Source organism: Neolamprologus multifasciatus, chromosome 5 (genome assembly GCF_963576455.1).
Source record: "Neolamprologus multifasciatus chromosome 5, fNeoMul1.2, whole genome shotgun sequence".
NCBI classification, from domain to species: Eukaryota; Metazoa; Chordata; class Actinopteri; order Cichliformes; family Cichlidae; genus Neolamprologus; species Neolamprologus multifasciatus.
This window is the reverse complement of record NC_140443.1, coordinates 16,907,942-16,921,605: the sequence shown is the minus strand read 5'-3', so window position 1 is coordinate 16,921,605 and position 13,664 is coordinate 16,907,942. Positions and strand designations below refer to the sequence as shown.

Here is a 13,664-nt window from a genome sequence, read left to right as displayed (position 1 = left end):
TTTGAAGTTTTACTACTGCTGGGCTCATAAGTAGCACGTATTTGCAGAGAAACATGAAATACTACAGGCAACCTGGCAATCTGCTAGCAACCAAAATATTGACTAGTAGGTTGTTGGTGCAGCAGTTTTGTTGCAACCCCAATAGGGAGCCAGAAACCTCCAGGAACCACTGCCAACCAGTTAGAGAATCCACAAATTTCTCTAGCAACCACTCGTATCACATCAAAAATGGAGGGCAACTTTTGAAAAAACATCAATACTACTTGATTGTGGAATACATAGGAGGGAAGAAATTACACAAAAGGACTTGTTGCAACGGGGGCGTCCTATTATAGTACCACACTAAAATTCAATGAGCTCCAAGACACATACTTTATCAAAAGTTCATCAGACTGCATGGCTAGGTGCTCGATTTTAAACAAAAGACTGAATTAAAAAGACTTAGAATTGTGCCCCAGTACTTTGTCTGTGTAGCTTATATATGTGCTTTCATTGGTTGCTTCAATATCGGATCATGAAGTTGAGAAAAGTTTGGGTGTGAATCCACCAACAATCAATGGCCTCTGGTCGCCATATTACTGGTAATGACCTCCTGTGTGAAAAGCTCTTTAGTCTTTCACCTTGTCTTCTTTTCTTTCACTGATTGAAGATGGGTGCTTTACCAGAAAAAAACACACAGCTGACCTGCCAATCATTTCCCTATCCAAGTCTTGCCCAGATACCTTCTCGAAGTGCACTTCAACCTGCTCTCAGCAGCCTATAACCAGCTAAAAGTAAATCATAAATCAACCAGGAGAGCTCTGTCAGGGTGATTACCCCTGTAGTTGCTCTGTGAAAATCACTATACTGCCCTAAAAGAAGAAGGAAACAGAGATTGATGGAGAAAAGTTTGGCAATGAAAGATTTTCCTTGTATGTAGTAGAAAATGTTTTACCTTGACAGATGTCCTCCTGTAGTATTACTCACAGACAAATAATTTGCTCTGCTGAAACCTGTTTTTGCTTTTTATGGCCTGATTAACGGTGTGATTAAGCTACCACTTGATACTCCAATAATCTCATATTATTTGGATTTACTCAAATTGCTGTTACTATGTTGCTAATCACGCCACCTTCAACTATTTTCTCACCTGAAAGCAACAGGAGCACATCTCGTTCTCTCAGCATCACCTTTTAATTGTGTCTCCTGCAGAAGAGTGGCAGCAGGGGTGAGGATCTCATTTAGAGAGAAGCAAAGTAGCCAAGTGTGTAATGCTTTTCACAAAAACAGGCACCTTCGGTTTCAACGCTGGCTTTGTTTGTGATCTCACCATGATATCCATGTTATTAGAGATATCTGTGATATTCAGCTCTGCCTGTCTGAACGTTTCATTGTGAAGAGAGAAGTACAAATGTGGTAGAGCTAAGGAAGAAAAAGGCTATTGATTATGAGTACCACAGTGAGCACAATGAGGAGAAGCAATTGCAGGAAGCAGGCAGCAGGGAGCAGAAGTGAGAATGAGGGGAAATGAGAGAAAAATCAAAATGGTGTTCAGCAGAGAATAAGTATGGGAAAAAACCCACATTTCCTCAGATTTATTTCCCATCCTGCAGGTTCATCATAACAAAACCGCTGTCTCTCACCCGTGCTTCCTCTCTCCCATTGATTCCCTCAGAGCCCTGTAGACAAGCCTTTATCTTGATACTTATCAAGGCCTCTGGCAGTGTGTTTCATCCGTAACCCTGTCAACTGTTATCTCAAAGTGTAGAGGCTGTCAAACTGTTAACTGTGTTTACTGTGGTAAACAATTATTACAACGCTATCAGTGATGGGAGAAGGACATGGCTGCAAGGTGTTTGAGCGGTGTCGACTTTGGGCGGAAAGTGTGTTGAGTTTGACAACAGATAATAGGTGTTTCTCTTCAGGATTTATCTCAGCCTAGAAAAGCGTCAGTGATGAGAGTTTACCCTTCTGCCAAAGTTGAGGCTGCAGAGGTGGAGTGGAGCTGCGGCTTTTCCACCGTTGCCTGAATGTTCATTCAGTGATTATCTGCATGTGCAGACAGTTGCAGAGCTGACGAGTGCTACTTCTGATCAAGCGTTTTATTTCATGTGTTGCATTAGATATAAATTCAGTCAGTTCCTCTGACTTCTGTTACTGTTGAAGATAAGTCTAACACTTTGGTTTTAAATGAAAAACTGTGAAGTTTCTGCTATAACTTAAATTATTGTTTCATCAAACATTTGACACCGAATGAGTTTAAAACGTATCAGATGGCTATAATGAGAGAGAAAAGGTTCACCTCGCTATCAACAAGTCAGACATCTTTTATGTTTAGAACGTTTTTGTGCATATCCAGAATGCAAATCTCCAATTCTACCACATCCCACAGCTACTCTACTATATTGAGATATGGTCACCGTGGAGGCCATTTAAGTGCAGTGAACTCATTGTCATGTTCAAGAAAACAGTCTGAAATGATTTCAGCTTTGTAGCATGGTGTGTTATCCTGCTGGAAGCAGCCATCAGAAGATGGATACACTGTGGTCATAAACGGATAGTGATTATAATAATACTCAGGTAGGCTGTGGTGTTTAATCAGCGCTCAGGCAGGGCTCATACTATGCCAAGAAAATATTCCCCACACCATTACACCACCAACAGCCTGAACCGCTGGTGCATGGCAGGATGGATCCATGTTTTCATGTTGTTTATGCAAAATTCCGACCCTACCATCAGAAATGATGACTAATCAGACCAGACCATGTTTTTTAGTCTTTTATTGTCCAATTTTGGTGTGCATGAGCAAATTGTAGCCTCAGTTTGCTGCACCCAGTATGGTCTTCTACTGTTGCAGCCCATTTGCCTCAAAGTTTGATCTGTTGTGCATTCACAGATGCTCTTCTCCTTACCTTGATTATAATGAGTTGTTATATACCTTACTGTTGCTTTCCTATAAGCTCAAAGAATTCTTGCAATTCTCCTTTGACCTCTTGTATTAAGAAGGCATTTGCCTGCTGTTTACTGAATATACCAATACCCTCACAATAAGTTAAAGTCACTCATCTTATTTTTCTTACACATTCTTATGATGATTTGAATTTCAGCAGGTTGTCTTGATTATGCATTGAATTGCTCCCATGTGACTGGCTGACTAAATATAATAGTCAGAGGAACAGATTTAACAAATCAAGTGACCAATGAGTGTATGTCTGGCCTCCCATGTACGCTACTCAGACAGCAGCCTCACCTACACCAAACAAAGTACTTCTAGAAGCCAAAAACACATCTGTGTGCTACATGTGAAAAAGAGCAGCTTCAGACAGCGCAGGGACCTGATTCTCCCAAATTTATCTGGAGTCGTTGGACAAAGACAGGTCAGTTGAACCCTTTTACATTGAACACCGTCATGTTATCCATTAATGATACTTCCTTTCATAAGCAGTAAAGCTTCTAACTAATGAGTAAACTTATATAAAGTTTTTTTTGAGCAAGGCTGTTATACACCAAAAGTGACATGAAAGAAGGCTTAGAGAAAAAGCTCAATACAAAAAGAAAGAAGTTGAGTTTCCGTTCCCCACCATTCATAGTTTATTCCATCAATGCCGCTCTGTCCTCGATTGTCACTACTTGGGGCAAAAGGCTTTCTGTCTTCGTCACTTCCACAGACATAAATACCCTGTTTTTTTCCTCCAGCTGTGACATTTCCATTGGTAATTCTGCAGTGTGTGGAGCATTCAAAGCAGCATTCTTCATGCAAGCTTTCTATAGCTTTATCTGTCCTGTCACACATGTGATGCAATCGTTTTTGTATTGCATCACTTTAAACAGTGTGCATGTGCTTTTTAGTAACAAAGTACACATTTCTGCAACAATGAATCAAGCACACATGATCTTAGGATAGTTTAAAGGCAGAAGCCTTGTTTTTGTGGAAAAACTGGCTGTTTTTTAACTGACTGCCAAAGGCCAGATTTGTCTGAAGTATCTTGTTTGTCGCAAATGTTGGCAAAAAGAAAGAAAGTGGCAATGGCACACAAAATGCTAGTTTTATTTGTAACTAGGCACACCCTCACACACACAAACTAATCCGATGCCACACAGACAAAGGTAACATCTAAATGCAGTGCAAATTAACCTGCCTACAAGTAAAGAATGAAAAGTTCTTTACTCTTTGATGTTGGCAGACGGTGTGCTGTGGGCTCAGACAGCCTTTAATGTCAGAATAAAATAACCTGGAACTTGCTGATTTGATACAGACCACAGCAGACTGAATATTGTGACATATTACAATTTACAAATTCAGGCCTGCTGTCTGTGACAGCTTAGATTCTGTGCAGCGCTACATGAAGGCTGGGATATACTTTCAGCCATATACAAGCTTTACTCCTTGGGAAGATGTTTTTTCTCTCTCGCTGTGACGGTTAAGAAAACATGCCTATTATTACTTGACCGTGACAAGAACCTAAAAATATTTAAGATTTCAGATCTTCCCGGATCATAAACAATGACTGCTTTTTAAGAGTGTTACATTTGTGAGATATGAAGCTTGACCAGCTAATACTGGAGATGAGCTTTAGTTATGGGCAATATGGATATGGAAAATCTTTTGTTGTAATAGATTTATTTCAATATCCAGATGGGGATGTGTGTTTTTGGCTAATCCTGTGAATTAAACTAATTCTACAACTAAATTTGATTAATAATACCAAAAAAAACAAACAAATTAAGTTGAGTTTGTGCTTCAGTCTGTCAGAATCAATAACTGATCAGCTGATCAATAACTGAAAGGTTGCTTCAGACTTCTTGGCTCCTCCGTGAATCGCAACCTTATCGCGGTGGAGGGGTTTGTGTGTCCCAGGGATCCCAGGGGCTATGTTGTCTGGGGGCTTTTGCCCCCTGGTAGGGTCTCCCATGGCAAATTGGTCCTGGGTGAGGGACCAGACAAAGAGCGATTCAGAAGACCCTTATGAAAAGAACACAGACGGAACAGTTTACCCTGCCCAGGATAGGGTTACCGGGGCTCTGCCCTGGAGCCAGGCCCAGGGAGGGTGCCCGAGGGCGAGCGCCTGGTGGCCGGGACTTAGTCCATGGGGCCCGGCCGGGCACAGCCCGAAGAGGAGACATGGGCCCATCCTCCCGCAGGCCCACCACCCGCAGGAGGCGCCATAGGGGTCGGGTGCATTGTGTGCCGGGTGGCGGCCAGGAGCGGAGGCCCTGGCAGACTGACCCCCGGCTGCCAAGACTGGCAATAGGGACATGGAATGTCACCTCTCTGGTGGGGAAGGAGCCTGAGTTAGTGCGTGAGGTTGAGAGGTACCGGCTAGATATAGTCGGGCTCACCTCTACGCATGGCTTGGGCTCTGGAACCAGTCTCCTGGAGAGGGGCTGGACTCTGTCTCAGTCTGGAGTTGCCCCCGGTGAGAGGCGGCGGGCTGGGGCGGGTATTCTAATATCCCCTCGGCTTGCTGCCGGTACGTTGGGGTTTTTCCCGGTGGGCGAGAGGGTTTGTTCCCTGCACCTTAGGGTCGGGGAACGGGTCCTGACTGTCATCTGCGCTTATGCGCCGAGTGGCAGTTCGGAGTACCCAGCCTTCTTAGAGTCCCTGGGGAGGGGGGGGGGGGTGCTGGAAGGTTCTCCACCTGGAGACTTTGTTGTCCTGCTGGGAGACTTCAATGCTCACGTGGGTAACGACAGCGAGACCTGGAAGGGCGTGATTGGGAGGAACGGCCTCCCTGATCTGAACCCGAGCGGTGCTTTGTTATTGGACTTCTGTGCTAATCACAGTTTGGCCATAACGAACACCTTGTTCGAACATAAGAGTGTCCATAAGTGCACATGGCACCAGGATGCTCTAGGCCGTAGGTCGATGATCGATTTTGTAATCATATCACTAGACCTGCGACCATATGTTCTGGACACTCGGGTAAAGAGAGGGCTGAGCTGTCAACTGATCACCACCTGGTGGTGAGTTGGATCAGGTGGCGGGGGAGGACGCTGGACAGACCTGGTGCACCTAAACGCGTAGTGAGGGTGTGCTGGGAACGACTAGCAGAGGCCCCAGTCCGCGAGATCTTCAACGCACACCTCCGGCAGAGCTTCAACAGCATTCCGAGGGAGGCGGGGGACATTGAGTCCGAATGGACCATGTTCAGCGTCTCCATTGCCGAAGCTGCTGCATTGAGCTGCGGCCGCAAGGTGGTTGGTGCCTGCCGTGGTGGTAATCCCCGAACCAAATGGTGGACACCAGAGGTGAAGGGAGCCACCAGGCTGAAGAAGGAGTCCTATCGGGCTTGGTTAGCCTGTGGGACTCCGGAGGCAGCCGACAGGTATCGACAGGCCAAGCGGAATGCGGCTCGGGCAGTGGCTGAAGCAAAAACTCGGGTGGGGGAGGAGTTCAGAGAGGCCATGGAAAAAGACTTTCGGACTGCCTCGAAGAGGTTCTGGCAAACCGTCAGGTGTCTCAGGAGGGGAAAGCGGTGCTCTACCTGCACTGTGTATAGTGCTGGCAGAGCGCTGCTGACGTCGACTGAGAAAATTGTCAGGCGGTGGAAGGAATACTTCAAGGACCTCCTTAATCCCACTGACGCGTCTTCCAAGGAGGAAGCAGAGTCTGGGGATGAGGGGAATGACCCGCCAATTTCCGGGGGCGAGGTCACTGAGGCAGTTAAACAACTCCTTGGTGGCAGAGCCCCTGGTGTTGATGAGGTCCGCCCCGAGTTCCTGAAGGCTCTGGACGTTGTAGGGCTGTCCTGGTTGACACGCCTCTGCAATGTTGCGTGGAGATCAGGGGCAGTACCCGTGGACTGGCAGACCGGAGGGTGTGTTGCAACTACAGGGGGATCTCACTTCTCAGCCTCCCCGGGAAAGTCTATACCTGTGCTGGAAAGGAGAGTTCGTCCGCTAGTCGAACCTCGGATACAGGAGGAACAATGCGGTTTTCGTCCTGGTCGCGGAACACTGGACCAGCTCTTCATCCTCTCGAGGATACTTGAGGGTGCATGGGAGTTTGCCCAACCAGTCTACATGTGTTTTGTGGACTTGGAGAAGGCATTCGACCGTGTCCCTCGGGGTGTCCTGTGGGAGGTGTTGCGGGAGTATGGGGTGTCTGGCCCATTGCTACGGGCCATTCGATCCCTATACAACCATTGCAAGAGCTTGGTTCGCATTGCCGGCAATAAGTCGGACTCGTTCCCGGTGGGTGATGGGCTCCGCCAGGGCTGCACTTTGTCACCGGTTCTGTTCATAATTTTTATGGACAGGATTTCTAGGCGCAGCCAAGTGGCGGATGGCTTTCGTTTTGGTGGCCTCAGAATCTCATCTCTGATCTTTGCGGATGATGTGGTTCTGTTGGCTTCATCGGGTGAGGGCCTCCAGCTCGCACTGGAGCGGTTCGCAGCCGAGTGTGAAGCAGCGGGAATGAGGATCAGCACCTCCAAATCTGAGGCCATGGTTCTCAGCCGGAAAAGGGTGGAGTGCCCACTCCGGGTCGGGGATGAGTTCCTGCCCCAAGTGGAGGAGTTCAAGTATCTCAGGGTCTTGTTCGCGAGTGATGGGAGAAGGGAGCCGGAGATCGACAGACGGATTGGGGCTGCAGCTGCAGTAATGCAGACGCTGCACCGGTCCGTCGTGGTGAAGAGGCAGCTGAGTGTAAAAGCGAAGCTCTCAATTTACCGGTCAATCTACGTCCCTACCCTCACCTATGGCCACGAGCTGTGGGTAGTGACCGAAAGAACGAGATCGCGGATACAAGCGGCGGAAATGAGCTTCCTCCGAAGGGTGGCTGGCCTCTCCCTTAGAGATAGGGTGAGAAGTTCGGCCATCCGGGAGGGGCTCAGAGTAGAGTCGCTGCTGCTCCACATCGAAAGGAGCCAGCTGAGGTGGTTTGGGAATCTGACAAGGATGCCTCCTGGGCGCCTCCTGGGTGAGGTGTTCCAGGCATGTCCCACCGGGAGGAGGCCCCGGGGCAGACCCAGGACACGCTGGAGAGATTATATCTCTCGGCTGGCCTGGGAACGCTTTGGTGTTACCCCGGATAAGCTGGAGGAGGTGGCTGGGGAGAGGGAGGTCTGGGCCTCTTTGCTTAGGCTGCTGCCCCCGCGACCCGGTCTCGGATAAAGCGGATGAAGATGGATGGATGGATGGATGGATGGGATGGAATACCATAAAAATGCAATGCAATTCCCACAGGCCTTCAACATTTCCTGCAATTACCTAATTGTCAGCACAGATCAATATTTTCTTTATTAACATAGTATCAAATGCCTAATGCAATACAATGTTATAAACCCATGAAGAGTTATCACTACACATGGAGCCTGTCTCAGTTCTCCTGTACTTTTCAGCTTCTCGTTTTACAACATTTTGCTTTTAGCCTCCAGCAACTTTACTATTGTGATTCACTCTTATTTCTCTTATCATCATCATTCTGGCACTGCAGGAACAGTTTCATCCAAATAAGCCCTAAAAACCCATTGTTTTCCATCTGTTCAGGACCCATGGCAGACAGACAGAAATGATGAAGATGGTTTAACATTTAGTAACCAGAGAAAGAACCAGACATACCTGTCAAGATTTAATGGAGACAAAAGAAAGGAGATGTGAAAAGGAGACTGGCAAGCAACTAAAAATATTTCTCAAGGTTTGCTTTTTGTAGTCACTGCTGTAAACCTAACAACACCAGTGTTGTTAGTTTTAATATATTTATATAAATATATTGCTATAAGATTGCTTCTAAAAGCATTTGTGAAAGAATATATCGCGCTCAGTGAATTCTGGTATGCTACCGTGATAGATGACACCTGTGGTACAAGTCAGGAAATTTCCCTCACTAAATATTCCAGTCAACTGTTATTGGTATTGTAAGAAAGTGGAAGCTATTGCGAACGACAGCAACTCAGCCACAAAGTGGTAGGCCACATAAAATTACAGAGCAGGGTCAGCAGATGTGCAAAGTGTGCAGAGGTCACCAACTTTATGCAGAGTTAGTTGCTACAAACCTCCAAGCTTTCATGTGGCCTTTAGATTAGCTCAAGACGAGTGTGTAGGGAACGTCATGGAATAGGTGTCCAAATAAGTTTTAAAAAATTGAATTAGGCAAATAAGCAGACTTATAGTTGTGTACTTTGATGTCCTGTTTTATTTTGAACTTACTTACCGGTCAAATGGTCGAGTAATCAAATCTTCTTAGGAAAGTTCCTAACTAGTAAGGAAATGTACTTCAGTGTTTCCTTAAATACTTCCTTTAACACTGGATACTGGACCAACCTTTAAGAAAAGGAAGTAAGATGCCATCCCAAAATTCATAGTGGCACACTACACTACTGTCATGAAAAACATATGTCTTCTATCTATATGTCTTTCATTAAATAAGCTGATAGGAGCACTCTGAGCAAAGCATACAAGATGAGCTTTCTGTAGTCCAGTTCACATAGTAGTTTCATCATGGCCCACATCACCAGAATCCATCATCACATTATTAAAGAGCCTGGTGTAAGTGCAGTCCGATTATTAAAGCATCGTATTTCACTTTTCCTAAATCCTGATATATATTTTCCATCACACCTTAACTTATCCTTATGCCCTTTTCCATCAAGGTTAAGGTAAAGTGATAAGAAATAGAAAGCAGGAGGTCATTTTTTTGGACTTTTCCTTTTTTTTTTTTTCATTTCCTGCCTTTGTGAGAATAAGTCATCACTGTGTACATATACTTCACTTCGTTCCCTGGCAGATTGTTTCTGCACTCACAGCAGGGAAGTGTGTTGGCCATTCCCCGTCTTTCCCTTGAATGATCTCTTGTCTGTTTTTCGTTTGCCTTCTGCCTGATATTCGCCTCACACGGACTCAAAGACTTGCTCTAAATGCAATCTTGCCTGGTAATAATTTTAGACTTTGACTTCCTCTGCTGCCCTCTTACCTGTGAACCACAACAATGGGAATAGTAGGGCTACATCAGCCTGACTGCACTGCATTTCTTAACTATCTTGTTTTTGAAAAAACATTTCTAGTTTTTATGCAACTTTCCAAGTTCCTCCTATTCAGAGGTAAGGCTCACATACCTCATAGACTTTCTATCTTTTTTTGCAGTATTTGATTAATATTAGTAAGTTTAGTCGAGCCGAGTGGATATTTTCCCCAAGCCCCTGGATAAGACGTGTATTAATAGTTGAGCACAGCATTATATCACTTTGTTATTGGGAAAAAATGGAAAGCATTTCAGTGTGTGGAGGATTAGTCGATATTCAATTAACCCAGGCAGACAGTTATGGTGACTCTTTATCAATACCTCTTTTTAACTGCACACCCGCAGCACACTTAATTAAACTTCCCATTAATAGCATCAAACAAGTGAGAAAACTAACAACACAAACACTCGCATAATTTTGGAAAAGTGATCCAAATCCATACAAGCACCGACCGGAGAAGTGGTTATCAAAGGCAGTCGGCCAAGCTGCTGCACTTGCCTCAGGTCTCGGCTGTGATCATAGATGCTCTCAGTCCAGTTGTGGAGACAAAGGAGGAGGAGGAGGCTGTGTGTTTTGGACATGGCACAATTGCGTGTCCTCAAACTATTTGTCTGGTTATTGATGTGTATCTGGGACACCCTGTGACCCATGACCCTGAAATCATTAATTTCCTCGCATTCCACAGCTGGGTTTATGAAAGCCCTCCCTTACATGGCTCAGTGCAGAGCGTGGTTATGACTATGAGTGAAGAGCTTCGAGATTCTTTTAGAAAAGCAGTAATTTTGAAATAACAGAAAGCCTTCTATGTAAATCAAGAGCCCTCTGATAACCCTATCCTTATTCCAGACCGTCATTTCTCTTTGATAATCAGCTACAAATCAGGGCCAGTGTGCCAACTGGGGCAGCGATGTGACTGTCTAGACAGTGATAATGATCTGCTAACATGTCTGTGCTGCCGTAGATCTTCTCTACTAACTGTAAGCAATAATTGTTCTCTATGGGAATAACTAGATGTGCATTTAACAGTAGCTATTATGGGAGACCTTGCAAAAAAAAATTAGAGGCCACTGTTTTCCCATCCATACAAAGCTGCAGTACAAAGAAGGGTAAGTCAACCCTCATAAAGTGAATCAAATGTTAGTGTTGGCATATTTACAAACTAACTTCAATGAAACTGTACAACCCATTTCCCTATAAATTTTGTGTGTGTGTGTGTTGCCCAGAGTTAACATTATATGTACTTGGTATTTAGTTTACACCCAAATATCCAATTTGTTGCAATATTCATCAACAAATGTTAGGTGTTATAATTGCAAACATGATTAAAGATGCAAAGACGTTCAGTTTAAAATTATACAGTGTTCACAAAAGTCTAGCAACCCCTCATTTCTTTATATTCTGCTTCCATGGAGCCACATTTTCTTTTAATTTGTCAAAAGTGGTCTTGAGCAATAGTTCACCAGGCTTTCTGCTGGCCTTGTAAAGTTTTTGTTTGGACATTGACTGCTTTTTTTTTTTTTTTTAAATTTTTTATCAAGAACCAAGTTTTAATTGTAACATTAGGTGCTTTGTTACTAGCAGCTGTCACAAAAACACATAATTTGTTTCCACTTCTATGAAAAATACTAAAGATAACACAGTTTAATAGGGATAAAATAGTGTTTATGGACCAACAGGTTTATTTCAAAAGGCATTTTAGCCAAAAACTTGGAACGTCTAACACAGTCCACTAAAAATATTAGCAGAAACTGGACATGCGGATGACAGAAGAAGTGGCAGACCTAAAAAAAAATACAAAATCTACAGATGAACAGTGTCTGAAAGTCCTTAAGAGTTAGGCAGAAAATATCCAGCAAAAACCTGAGTGATGCTTGGTTGAAGCCTGATCACAAATGGCCTGAATGGAAAGGTGGCATTAAGAAGTGGTATTAAGAAGCCATTCTTAATGAAGGGAAACAAGGAGAGAAGGTTGAGGGTTGATATTGTCAAAATTGATGAAATTATGAACACAGAAAAGTACTGTCAGATTTTGATCCACAGTTTGGAAAGCGTCTGATTGGCAACAATTCATTTTGTGGCTCAAGAGTTTTGCACAGTAATTTTTAAGCCCTGGAAAGGAAGTTTTTCTCAAATTTGAGCAAAGCAGCATTCTCACTTGATGACATTAATATTTAATCAGTTATCAAAACTGTTGTGCAGATTCTGTTAATGGCCTTATCAGCTGATTGACTAATTGTGTCAGCACAACTTAAGACCAAGAAAGAGTCCCAGCTGGGTTCACTGCTTCAGAACTTTAAAAATGCAGCGTGCCATTAATTTGCTCATAATCAGCTTTTTCTCCTGCTCCAGCCAAAGATAATGACATGTAGTAAAAATATTCTTAACATTTTAGAGGCACAGCTGCTTACAGGTATAGACACGTTATTCAAAATCACTTGTGTCTTAATTAAATTAGTCCTAATTAACCTACAGCAGTATCTTCAATAGTTAATGATTTTAAAGAGATAGCATCCTGTTTCATTTCAACCAGGCAGTATAGCGTAATATTTTTCATCAAAGGACGGACACTGGCTTTACAGAGTAAAATAGTTGAGTGAAAGTAGAGGAGTCAAGGCCACATAACCCAAACAACACCAACACTCTGAGGACTTTATTGTAAAACAGTATGCAGTGAACAGACTACCGGTGCAACTAACAAGTTGTGTGTCTCATTTGGTTGTCAATCTCCCGAGCCCGCTGTCCCATCTTTGTTTGTCACTCTGCGCCGTTGCGTGAATACCAATGAACAGCGAGCCGTTATCACCTGAGCCTCGGATGACAGCATCTCAGTGATGTATTGCTCATCAGCCTCTGTTTCGTGCCAGACAGGATGTGTTTTCTTACTTGGTAAATGAAAATGTCAAATGCAGATCTTTAGTTGTGACGGCTCAGCAATATCCCAGATTGTTTTAAGTTAAGATGCACAGCCTAACCCATCTCTAACCTTTTAGATGCGTGATGGAGTTTTACAGCTGTACAGATAAGAAACAATGCCACCGCGTTTATTTCCTGTGCTTGCTGATAAGCCGAAATATAATTCTCCAAACTGCTTTTGATCAAAGATGTGAAACTTTACTGTGTTCCCGCCACAACTCCATTGTAATTCTCCAGGCCTCCTCTCTTACCGTGTAGCCCGTTAGAGGGCTGTTCCTCCGTCCTCTACTAAGTTTGTTCTGAATGTTGAAATGTTTTCCCCTTGGGTGCCTTGTGCCAGCCCCCTTCCTCTTCCACCGATGTGGGGGTGAACTTTCCCAGGACAAAGAGAAGAATATATAAAGGAATGGAGGGGGGGTCGGAGAGACAAAAAGACAGCGGGTGTGTGAGCAAAGGAGGCCAAGTGAAAAGATATAGAGGGCTTGACAAGTGCTTGTCAAAGGGCTCAATACTGCTGGCAAGCTTTGAGTGTGGGGATACAGAGAGAGGAAGAAGGAGAGAAAAACAATCTGTACTTTTCCCCCCTATTACAAACCCAATTGCTCACTCCTTACAGACTCCACAGGGTGTGGGGTACACACCATGCTCTGTGTTTAGAGAGTTACTGGAGAGCAGCTCAGTCCAACTGCACCCCCACCATCTCCCCTAGTCCTCCTGCACATGGTACAGTCCATTTAAAAGGCTGCATGTCATCTCAGTGTGTGCAGGGTCCTCTCTGAGAGCAGCTGCTCACAGCACATTCTCCTCTGC

General features: G+C 44.4%; 1 protein-coding gene across 2 annotated transcripts in view; it reads left to right on the top strand.

Moving 5' to 3' along the window:
• kaznb (kazrin, periplakin interacting protein b) overlaps positions 1-13,664 on the top strand; it is a 150,212-nt gene that overhangs the window by 53,586 nt on the left and 82,962 nt on the right. The gene's annotated exons all lie outside the window — the stretch shown is intronic.